This window comes from Protopterus annectens, chromosome 14.part0 (genome assembly GCF_019279795.1).
Source record: "Protopterus annectens isolate FY-2018-M chromosome 14.part0, PAN1.0, whole genome shotgun sequence".
NCBI lineage: Eukaryota > Metazoa > Chordata > Ceratodontiformes > Protopteridae > Protopterus > Protopterus annectens.
The window spans coordinates 440,435,455-440,447,756 of record NC_056748.1 but is presented as its reverse complement, the minus strand read 5'-3'; positions in this window follow the sequence as shown (position 1 = coordinate 440,447,756).

The window sequence follows — 12,302 nt, the reverse complement described above, 5'->3', positions numbered from 1 at the left end:
TCACCAGTTTGGGGTATGCCAGTGCCACTGGTGAGGTCGCAGGCGAGATGGTCCCAGGCCTCTGCCTTATATTGAGAGTCCTGGTACTGGCCCTGCATAGGTCTCTATGCATGGTCTTTAACTAGGAGTCCTGCCTTGACCTTGGACTCCTGAATGCACCAGCACTGCACCTGGAAGTGCACTCCTTCTCCCCTTACTGCCATAGTGCCTGCAAGGGGAAGCTACAACCAGTTATGAGCTGTATTCCTGCCTCTTGGGTTTAAGTAGGGCCGATTTCCAGCACTCTTCCGTGATTGGCTAGTTTTGAAAAGGCTAAGCTATGGGCAAACCTGCTTGCCTAAGGTTGGCATTGTTTAAAGGGGTATACCACTGGCCACTAAGAGTTAGCTGGTCTACACATTACTCACACCTCCTAAGCTGGCCTGTGCAATGCATAGTGTTGCCTACATTAGACATTCATTTTAATGCCTTTTTGGCATTGTGTTATTATTCATTACACCTTATATGTATGCCTAGTATCTCTGACTGATGTGCACGTACACTCTGTGGGGTCCTGGCATTTTATTGGGGACTTCAACACTGTATTACAAGTACACCTCACTTCTGGGCTTACTGCTGTACTCCAGTTCACATATTTATGTTATGTAGTGGGTTATGGCACATATGACTGTATACTGATGCCTTTCACAGGTTCAGTTTGGTTATACTATGGTGAGGACTTGTTTGCTGATACCTCATTCTTCTGTACGTCTGTGATGGCTTGGTGGATAACTACTGGGACTCATACTGGGTATGAGCTCTGTGTGGCTATTTATTTTGTTGCTGGGCAGAACATGGGTCATTGGATACAGAGTGATTAAGGCACTTTAAAGCAGTTGTAAGTGGGTTTGCACGGGTTTGTGCTGTGGTAAGCACTGCTTACTTCCAGTTATAGTTTCTTACACTCAGTTAGATTCTACATTGCTTAATCTGTGTAGACAGTGCTTACCCCCATGCAAACGCACTTAAACACGCTTACTAGTGCTTACATATGCTTACTACTGCTTATCTGTGCTTAAACCTGCTTACTACTGCCTTATATATTATGACACTGTCTCTTCAAATGTGCAATTCCTGCAGTACTCCAGTTCCTAAATATATGTTATTTAGTGGGTTCACAATAAAAATATTGGTTATACCATGCTTTGCCATGTAAACTAGATTGTGCTGCAGTGGGACTCAAACCGGAATTGCCTGCTTGTTGTTGAATGCTCTGCCCACTACACTATTGCTGTGCTGCTTCATTTGCATATATCTTCCTTGTTATCTTCTTCAGCCTTTTAAGCTGCTTTAACCGTGGCTAAGTGATGGGCACACCCATAGTTAGCTGTACTCGGAATTTAAAAAAAACATAAAAGGGTTTCTTCATTTAATTTATATGTACTGTTGCTGTTGTACACATGGGGGACTGTTGGTGGGGATATGCGGACACCTGTGAGCGTTCTCGCTCATTTATTACCACTTTCTGCTGTTCTACATTGCAGGGGTGTGTTTATTCTGAGAGCTCTGCTCTCAATCATGCCCCCTGCACTTGTACACACTCCATGTAAGCCTAGGAGCTCGGGCAGCGTGCCTTATTAATATGCATGGTGTTCTGCCATCTTGCTCCTAAATGGGTGCTTCCGTGTAGGACTAAGGTAGTCCTGTACAGAAGATTAGTGAATCCGGGGGAATGTCTCACTACAGGTACTACACTAAAAAGAACTCAAGCCAACATCTGAAGAAAGACATCAAATAAGTTAGAAGCAGTATAAAATATAAAAGAAATTATAACAGCAAAACATAGCAAAACCTTTAAAAACTCTATTTATTTATATAATTCTCTTCTTACATATCTTAAAAAATTAATAATTGTATTTAAATTAAAAGAAAAATTAAACAAACAATAAACTTAAAGTCTGGAATTTTTTCTCTCAGGAAAAGTGGAAGAATGCAAAATAAAACAAACAGAAACCTAATAATAACAACATAACACAATCCTAACACCATTATATAATAGCAATAACCCATGGCTGGGTGAGGGTAATACTGGATTTACCCACACCCAGCCATGGGTTATTGCTATATTATACAAAGCATAAAAATGGAACATGAATAATTCTAGCTGATCTTCCATAGTATTAAAATCAACTCATATACTGTTGTATATTTATACAGATACATGCACCTTGTACAAAATTAGTAAATTATGTACATTGTATAACACAGAAATACAATGAATTAATATTAATAAAAGTATTCACCTTTATCCTGATGTGCATATTTACATTTTTACAGCTAATGAAGTAATACTACTAATGTAACAGTACTGAGGATTGAAAAAGATATGGAAGAATATAAACTGTAAGGAAATGAGCAGTTAGAAACATGAAAAGTAGAAAAAGGAAATCAGAACAGGAAAAAGTGGTAAAAGTAAGAAGGGAAAATTGGAAGATAGTTTACTGATAAACTGTATAGGAATGAAGAGTTACTGCAAAGGAAAAAGAGAGAAAGGGATAGTGTACAGGATAGTATGGCAAGGTTGTTTGTTTGTCTTTCAGCTTTTCCCAGTTAGGGGTCGCCACAGTGGAACTCCGGACTGCTAATGATTGGCAGTAGATTTTCACGAACGCCAAGGTGCCAGCTTGATGTCCAACCTTCAACGAAGGCACGCCCATTTACACAAGTCTTTCGAACGCCCACCCAACCGTGGGAAGGGCATGCAGACTCCACACAGAAGGCACTCACCGCACTGTAGCCAAGAATCGAACGGGAGAACCTCTTGCTGTGAGGCAACAACGCTACCACTGCACCACCTCGGATATTAGACTAGGTGTAGGGTAGAAAATATTTGCAAAATTAGTACTTTACTTCAGGCCAAAAGGCCAATATCAACATGAGTATCTGTGCAGGTACACAGAGGACTATAGTAAGTGAGCTCAGTACAATGGGTGTGTTGTACTTTATACAAGGACAGGAACAAACGCTATATATACTATTTTGGCTACAAATTCTCTAGTGCTTGGTTCTATGCAACTGTATGCTAGGGTAGAGAGCCAGTGTTTTCCAGCAAATACTGAGAAGAGTGAATCTCCATGATGATTTGTTGATCTTATGGTAATATTATTATTTTGGTTTAATGACCTCAGTGGCCAAGCTGTGCCATCTTTTCTTTTTGATTTATTAGCATGGGATATTTCTTAGGTTTAAATAGCATGTTGTGTGCAACTTTAGTTTGGTTGCAGTCTTAGAGTATGTTGAATTTCCAACCATTCTAATTTCTGAAAAGCATGACTATTCTGTTATGTAGGTTTTCTTGAATTTTTAGTGGAGATTTTTTGAATCGTGCTCCAAACTGTAGATGCATATATCACAGGTGGAAGTAGAAGTGAATTTGCAACGATATGTGGAATGTGTTCTGACAGGTGTCTGTAATCCGGACTTTTCCATACATTACATTTTCAGAGGCAATCAGTTTCAGTAAAAGCAATTACATCTAGGAGACTAAAGAGAAAATGTTATGCAGTGACTTACCCACTGTCTAAAAGAGTACAGTCAGGATATGTCAAAATGGAGATCTTAGAAATCCAAAATATTAACAAAGGGATGTGGTATGATTTTTCAAAGGATATACAATAGATCTGGGGGCAGTCAGTGAAGTTTTCATTCAATTTTATTTCTCTCTATTTTGTCAAAGTAAGTTGCGTTATGCATTAGATGCATGTTGTCATTTCAGCTTTACCAAGCTGGTGAAGAATGGGAAAGTAGTACGTTCAGTTCTGTCAAACGTTAGGGTTATAAATAGTGTTGAAACTGCAATTACAGAGCTTAATCTTCAGAAACTATTTGATATTAAAGCCCAGTCACAGATTGCAATGATCAAATCTCTGAACATTTCGAATGTGACTGATGATTTATATTTTGTGCAATTCTGCATGAAGATACTAAATGTTAATGATGTGGGCAAAATGAAAAAGGAAGTTGAAGTGTAGAATAGCTGAGCAAGAATGCATTTCTAAATAAAACAAAGGGGAATGCCATTGTGGGAAATGTAATGCGCAGAGGTAAAACATATACATTCAGTTTCATTAAATAAAAAACTATACTTCCAGAACTCAAAAATGTATTTAACATTTGTTAACTAGGAAAGTCTGACTTGGAACGAAGACAATTTTCACAGGAGGCCCAGGGAGAAACACTCCAGACACATGTCTTTGTAATGTGGGAGGAAACCGGAGCACGCGGAGGAAATCCACATGAATGCAGGGAGGACATGCAGACTCCACACAGAAGGCACTCCAGCCGAGAAGTGAACCGGAGAACTTCTTGCTGTAAGGCAATAATGCTACTGCTACACAACTGCGGCATCTTGTGAGAAAACTAAGACAATATATGTCTGTGCTAGGAAAGTTGCCGGCAATGGAAACTGAGTACTCTGACAAGTTTCAAGCAAGGCTCATATAAATTAATTTCTGCTAAACTAAAATATAATAGTTCGAATAGTTGATTTAACAAAAATTGGATTGCATACTATATGTACATACACAAAATATATATATTAATATATATAAATATTTATACATCTTCATTTTATATACATTAAATTATATATAATACATTTATCGTATAAATGTATAATTCAATAATTGACAATGTATAAAATGGGTGAGTTGCAATGATAGTATGTATTATATTTGAGCCTGTTTTCATCTCCTCATTGGCATCGGCCTCACCTTGCTTCTTTACATAATTTGATGTTTACACTTGCAGAAGGGGGTTTTGTATATATGTCCAGTAATGAGGATGAAATATATTTTGAGCAAATGTATTGTACAGATGCATAATCTTACAAATAGACAGAAGCAGCAAAGATGGAGTTAATGCTAACAAGGATGGAGTGGATACAAGTTTATTTTCCATTTTGGTTTTAAACAAACTCTGTGTTTATTCCCAATGTTTTTTTTTTCAGGATGTTTGTTATATTGATGTTTTGCTGAATGAAAAAAAATAAGCAATAACAGTAACAAAAAAGATTAGCATATCAAAAGTGCATGTGGTTATTATGAACACTTTTTAATCCTTTTATAGTAATGTATAACTAAACCTGGACATGGAATCATTTCCTGTGTCACAAATTTAGTGGACAATAGAACTGTCTTATGTTGCTGTTTCCAGATAAAAAAAAATAATTTATGCATGCAACAATGTGATTAGTTAATACATTTAGCTTCTACTCATACTTGCGGAAGCATGTCACTGAGAATGCTATAAATTTTCCTAAACCCATGCCATATATCGGAAGCTGGTTTTAGGAAAAAGTTTGATTTCACTCCATGAAATGCATTGCAGTTATATTTACACCTACTAGCATGAACAAACATGTGGCTCCAAGATAAACAACCACACTACAAGATATTTACTGGCATTTTCATTCATAAACTACTATTATGATCTTTATTTAAATAATGACTTGGATCGGCCTACTGGGCATATTTTCTCTCTCTCTCTATGGACAGATAGACAGTCAGATAGATATTGGTATAGATACATTTTATATGAGTTGTTGTATCTTTCGGCTTTTCCCAGTTAGGGGTCGCTACAGCGGAACTCCAGTCCGCTACTGATTGGCAGTAGATTTTTCCATACCGAGTTGCCAGCCCTGACACACAACCTTCAACAAAGGTACACCCATTCACGCATGTCTCCACACAGAAGACACTTTAGCTGAGAATCGAACAGGACAACGTCTTACTGTGAGGTGACAACGCTACCGCAGCACCACCACATATGGAATGCTGCTTTATGGCTGCTTTTCCAGCATAAGAGAATTAATCATGTTAATATAGGTTACTGGGTGTGATACCATGGAACTGTGGATCCTAGAAACTTTCCCTTCCCTGCTGTTACGCAGTCTTGCAGTTGTCATATATAATTAATTGGGGGGGGGGTGCGGTCCCTGCAAGCAATAGCATTTTATGGGGGTTTTTTTCATCAATTTGTGGTTCAATCTTTTTAGACTAATCTCTTTTTATTTGTTGTTATGAGCATTTGCTGTTTCAATAGGCAATCATATACTGCATCTATCTATATACAGATAGAGATAGAGATATAGATAGAGATACAGATACAGATATATAGATATACATATGGATGTATGTTGCTTCATTGAAAAAGCAGCACATTGAACCATAAATCATGAAGCACAAATGCTCGAACTATAACCTAGAAAAAAGTAAATTTTTTTTTGCAATTTATATATAACAACGCTGAGATCGCACTGCAGTGCGGATAAAAAAGAATTCCTTTATCTCCACTGTAGTTGATCTCACACAGAAATAAACAATATCATGTGTGATAAGCCAATTTTTTGATCAGACAAGTTGCCTTTTATTCCATTAGACAAAGACTGTTTGACAAAAATGAATGTACTGTATTCCAGACATAGACAAAAATATAGATATAGATATAAATACACACAAATGCATGTCTATATACACAAATCATTTACACTAGTTGCACACAACTGACTCACTTGAACCCATTATTCACAACTTGTTGAATCATCAGAATGAGCTTAAACATGGGTGGGGGGTGGGGTCCTGCTCGACCACTTTCTTATGGTCTGTGAAACATGACTCAATAAATTGAGATTAGAGAATTCCGATCTGAGTTTTGTATTTTGTCTCACATTGGAAAAAACACTCAGCCATCAAAATTACAACCATATAAGGAGTCTTAAATAGGAAAGACCTCCAGAAAATTATAGCATAAAGTTTATAATACATATAATTATCAAGTTGTTTTATATCTATATTTCCAAGCAGCCAAGCATAAAATGTCAAATTGAAGACTGATAACTTATTGTAACAAGGCTATACTGAGACATGCATATTATACACTATCAATTTTTATATAGTTTGTGAATAAATTCCAGATAAAATTCTTATAGGTAAGTACTAGGCTAGCTGTCCAGTTATGGGCTATTTTAAGTCTAGCCAATTTCTCTCAAAGGTGAGAATCAAACCCTGTACTTGTGTCTCTGAGGTAATCATATTAATTGTTATGATAAACCGATGATATATTTTTATTGTTCGTAAATATCTAACAGATGTGGTGATGACACATTACTGCTAGAACTGACAGTTTGCATTTGAGTTATATTATAGTAAACCCATTCATAGGTTCATAGGTAGGTACTAGGCTATCGGCCCTGGGGCCTATACAAGCCCAGCCAAAAAGGTACCCTGGCTTTTGCCACCCAAGAAAATTATTTTCCTGTGCCACTGTCGAGCAGAGCCACAGAGGTGATCCCCGGGGTGAATTTCCTATTTCCCATCCAATCATCAAGATATTTCTTGAAGAGTGCTAATGAGGAGCTTTGTTTGATATAGATAGGTAGTTTATTCCAGAGTATGGGAAGTCTCTGGGACAGGAATCTATCCCTCCGGCATGTTCTGTTTATTGTGGTGACAAGGTTTAGGTCCCTAGAGCGTGTAGCTCAGAGGGATTGGGATTTCTTTAAGTGGAGCATATCCAACATCTCTCTGGGTTTGACATTGCTTTGTATGTTAGGCAGAGATCACCTCTGAGCAGGTGATATGCGACAGAGTAAAGCTGGAGTTTTTTGAGATGGTCTGCGTAGGGCATCTGTTTGAGGCCGGTAATCCTCTTTGTGAGGTATTTCTGTGGCCTTTCCTGTTGTTGTAGATGTCTTGTGAGGTACATACCAAAAGGGGCGTTGTACTCTATAATGGGTCTAATGAGTGATGAGTAGAGGGGAACAATGGCCTCTTTTTTTCTGTATGAGAAACCTTTTGTGATGAGGTGTGCCACGTAGAAGGATTTCCTGACTACTGTGGCGATGTGATTATCAAAGGAGAGACTACTGTCCCCCTGTGTCCCAAGGTCTCTTATCACACTTTCGGTATTAAGTATACTACCGCCTATGTTGTAGTTCATGGGTACAGAGATTTTACCAAAGGGGATGACAATGCACTTTTTGGCATTGAGCTTGAGGCCATGCCTTTGACACCAGGCATCTGTCTCAGTGAGGCCCTTTTGTAGGATGTCCACATTGTTAGGAGTTTCGATTATGGTTCCTAGTTTGCAGTCATCTGCGAACTTCATTAACCAAAGACCTTCTGTGTTAGCCTGTACTTCAGAGAAGTAGATACCAAACAGGACAGGACCCAGGACTGAACCCTGTGGTACTCCACTTGTCACTAGTCTGAAGTTGGATTTGGAGTCTGCTACTTTCACAGTGTGGGTTCTGTCAGTTTGCCAGTTGGCAACCCATCTTGTGACATAGGGATTTATACCTAGTTTAGTGAGTTTATCTATAATTCAAGAGTGGGGGATGGTGTCGAAAGGCATGGCAAGATCTAGATAGGCTGTATGAACCACCTTACCCTTGTCTACGGCTTTGGTGACTGCTTCCAAGAAGTCTATCAGGTTTAGGAGACATGATCTGTCTTTTACAAACCCGAACTGGGTGGGATCCAGAGTTTGGAGATTACCAATGTCTTTGTTTATAAGCTCCATGATGATACGTTCCATGGCCTTGCAGACCAGGCTTGTCAGGCTAATGGGGCGGTAGTTCCTGGGGTCCATGGTGGCTCCCCCCTTGTGGAGTGGGATAACCGTTGCTGTGCGCCATTTAGCAGGCACAAAGCCTGAGATGAGGCTATGACTGAACATGGTACTTAGGTGGGGTGCCAGTTCATTCTGTAGTTCATGTAGAACGCAGCCTGGGATGTTGTCTGGTCCCATGGATGCTGTGTTCTTGGCTTTGGAGAGTGTGGTTTTTACCTGTGCAGCCATGATTACAGGAACTTTGCATTCTTCCGGTATAGAGATGGGCTCTTTAGGGGTGAGAGGGGGTAAAGTTAGCACTGAACCTATCTGCCAGGATGTTGGCAATATCAGTTGGGTCTGTATATTTAGTGCCATTGTGCTGTAACTCAGAGCAGATCTGAGTGTTGCCATTGAGATTCTTGACATAGCTATAGAATGCTTTGTGGTTGTCTTTAGAATCAGTGGTGATTTTGTTTTCGTAACTAGCTTTGGAGGATTTTATCAGGGATCACAGCTTCTTACTGAGGCTGACCAGGGAGCTCCTCCACTCGTGGGATTTTACTCTCTTTTGCAACAGTTTCTTCCTTCTGTTGTACGGTTTGTTTATGGCAGGGGACCACCAGATTGGCTTCCTTTTTTTGGAGGATAGCATCTTGGTTCTGTTTGGGATAGCACGATCCATGCACTCATGTAAGTGCTTATAAAGTGCAATTGTGTAGGATTCAGTAGTCATAACTGTATTGTCCATCTGCATGGGTGTCATGAAGTTCACCACTTCTGTCTTAAGAAGCATAAAGTTGGTTTTGGAGAAACTTTTTACCATGGTTTCCTTAATGGGGGGTGGAGGCAGGATGTGGATATCTAGGGTAATTAGCTTATGGTCGGATCGGACCAATGAGGCATTGACTTCAGGTGTGGAACACGGGTCACTCATATCGGTAATGACTAGATCTATTATATTGTTGCCCCTGGTGGGGGTGTGGATAAGTTGATCCAGGGCATTGGAGTTTATGAATTCCAGAAAGCGCTGAGTGAAGGAGTTGGTACATGAGTAGTTTTCCCAGTTAATGGTGGGGTAGTTGAAATCGCCCATTATTAGGGTGTTTGGTTGAACCCTAATATTTTCCAGTACATCAAGAAAAGAGGAGTGGGAATCCTGGGACATGGTGGGTGATCTGTAGCAAGCTACAATTTGGATTGCAGTTTTGCCCAGAGTTAGTTGCACTTGGATAACCTCGGCTGCGTTATGCTGAGCAATTAGCCTGGAGGTGTGGATATCCTTAATGAATATGGATACACCTCCGCCTTTGGTGTTTCGGTCCAGGTTACATGGCCGAAAAGTGTGGTATGAGTTATAGCCTGGTAGTGCAGGGGTGCTCTCTGAAGCCTTGAACCAGGCCTCAGTCACTGCACAGATATCAATGTTCTCCATTTTAAGGAGTGCCTCGAGTGAGTGCATTTTGAGATTTAGACTTCTGGCATTGAGTAGCATCATCCTCAGTTTTTGCTTGCCTGTTCCTGTGGTGAATTGTCATTTGAACCTTGCCTAAAAAAGGCACTATAGGGGCAGCAAGAACCTTAGCCAGAATCCAGAATCCCAGGGGTGACAGGTGCAGGCCATCTCTGGCAAAGCATCGTGGTCTGTCGACTATGTCATCCCAGGCAGACAGATACTGGATCCCTTTAGAATGGCACCAGAAGCTTAGCCAAATGTTGAAGTCAATCATTTTGTCCTTGTACTGCGGCATCATTCTGGGTGATGGCAGAATGCTACTCAGGGCTAGGGTCATACCTGCTTGGGCTACAAGATCGGAGAGCTCTTCCATGTCTCTTTTCATGTAGTCCAGGGAGGTATGTCTCAGGTCGTTCACACCGACATGGACAATGACAGAGTCACATTTGTACTTGTGGAGTGACCTGAGTGCGTGGGTAATGTGGCAGATCCTGGCACCCAACAGGCAGCTGACAGTAACCTTCTCCTTGTTTAGCTTGGTGAGTGGGACATCAGTGTGCCTGACTATAGAGTCGCCTATGACTAGTGTGTTGGGTACGTTGTCTTGCCTTATTGGCTGTGGTTGAGTGGCACACTGAGTCTGTGGGCTATGTGTCATTTGGGTTGTGTTGGGGGGGGGTGGAGGTTGCTTGAATTTCTGCTTTGGAGGTCTCTGTTGCTTGAGCAGATTATTATTGAGAGCCTCCGTGAATGTTTTTGTATTTCTATGTGTGGATTTTGGTGGTGTAGATTTAGTGAGACTATGTGATGAGTGTGGTGTGGTGCAAGTGTTTACCTTCTCCTCTTGACTGTCAAGTTCAGTCTTGATTGGAGAGAGCTTTACCTCCAGTTTGGCTAGATAAGTGCATCTCACAGGTTGTAGTGTTGGGTGGTAGGAGGAGAGGGTTGTCTGTGTACATGAGGCAATTTCTACATTGCCCCAAGATGCCCAGATTCATCAGATAGACAGGAGAGAACACTGGGAGCTGACCCTTGATCATGCCTGAATAAAAAAAACTATTTTCCTCTAGATAAGTGAGGAAAGTGAGTACAAGAGCTGTTTTTCTCTAAGCAAGTGAGGAAAGTAAGTACCAAAACTGTTTTCCTCTAGGTAATGAGGAAGGTTGAGTGCTGTAGTAATTAGTAGGTTATTTAGTGCTTACAAGTTCTGAACAAGTGCTGATCACGAATAAGCAAATTCAAGTGCTAAAAGTAAGAATCTGTATCTGGACTAAACTAGTTACAGAAAAGGGGGAAACAAGTGCAAATGTGGGCTTTTAAATCAGAAAGTTGAGAGAGATGGAAAAACTGCCCAAACGGCCAATAACACAATTTCTGGGTCAGAACCACTCATTATGTGGTAGATAGGTTATCTAGTGCTTACCACTCCCACTGATAAACTAGAAGGCTTCCCTCCAACACAGAAAGCTTTAGGGGGCTCAGAAGCTTACATACAGTCCTGGATACAGCAAATCTGAATCTGGACTACACTAGTTACAGGAAAGGTATTATTTTTTTTTTATATATATACAGAAAAGTAGCTAAAACAGCAGTCAAAACAATTCAAATACAGTGTAAGCTAGCACACTTGAGTATGTAGCAATGTTAGACCAAACAGTTTAAAAAATGCAATTAAATTAAAAATGACTAAAAACAATGCGGAAGGAGTCTATTAGGTAGAATGAGGTAAAGAGATGGGACTGGGGGGAGTGTCCCAGATCAAATCTACATTGGGGGCGGGTAACTGCAAAAACCTCCAAATTTAAACAACAACACAGGAATAGGGAGGATGGGTATGGGAAAACCAACACCTTCAGCAGCGATCTGAAAAATTATACAGTGAATTAAAAATAACAGAGCACAACTCTGAAGTCAGCCAGCAGTGATATAAAGATAGTCAAACAACAATTACCAGTACACAACTCTGAAGTGCCAGAAATATATACTCAGCTCGGTATATCTCCAGATAGTTTGAAAAGCACTCTTTCAGGACACAGGAAGGCTCCAACAATGATATGCAGACTTTTTTACTAAGAGGGTCTAATTCTATGCAAGTAATCCTTGAGATGGTCAGATAACACACAGGATGTAAAACCAGTTATACCAACTCATCTTATAAAGGGTTTTAATCACTCATACATTTGGTGGTACAGGATATGTACGAGGGTAGTGTGACAGCGGTGAGGTCTGCGGTGGGAGTGACGGATACGTTTAAGGT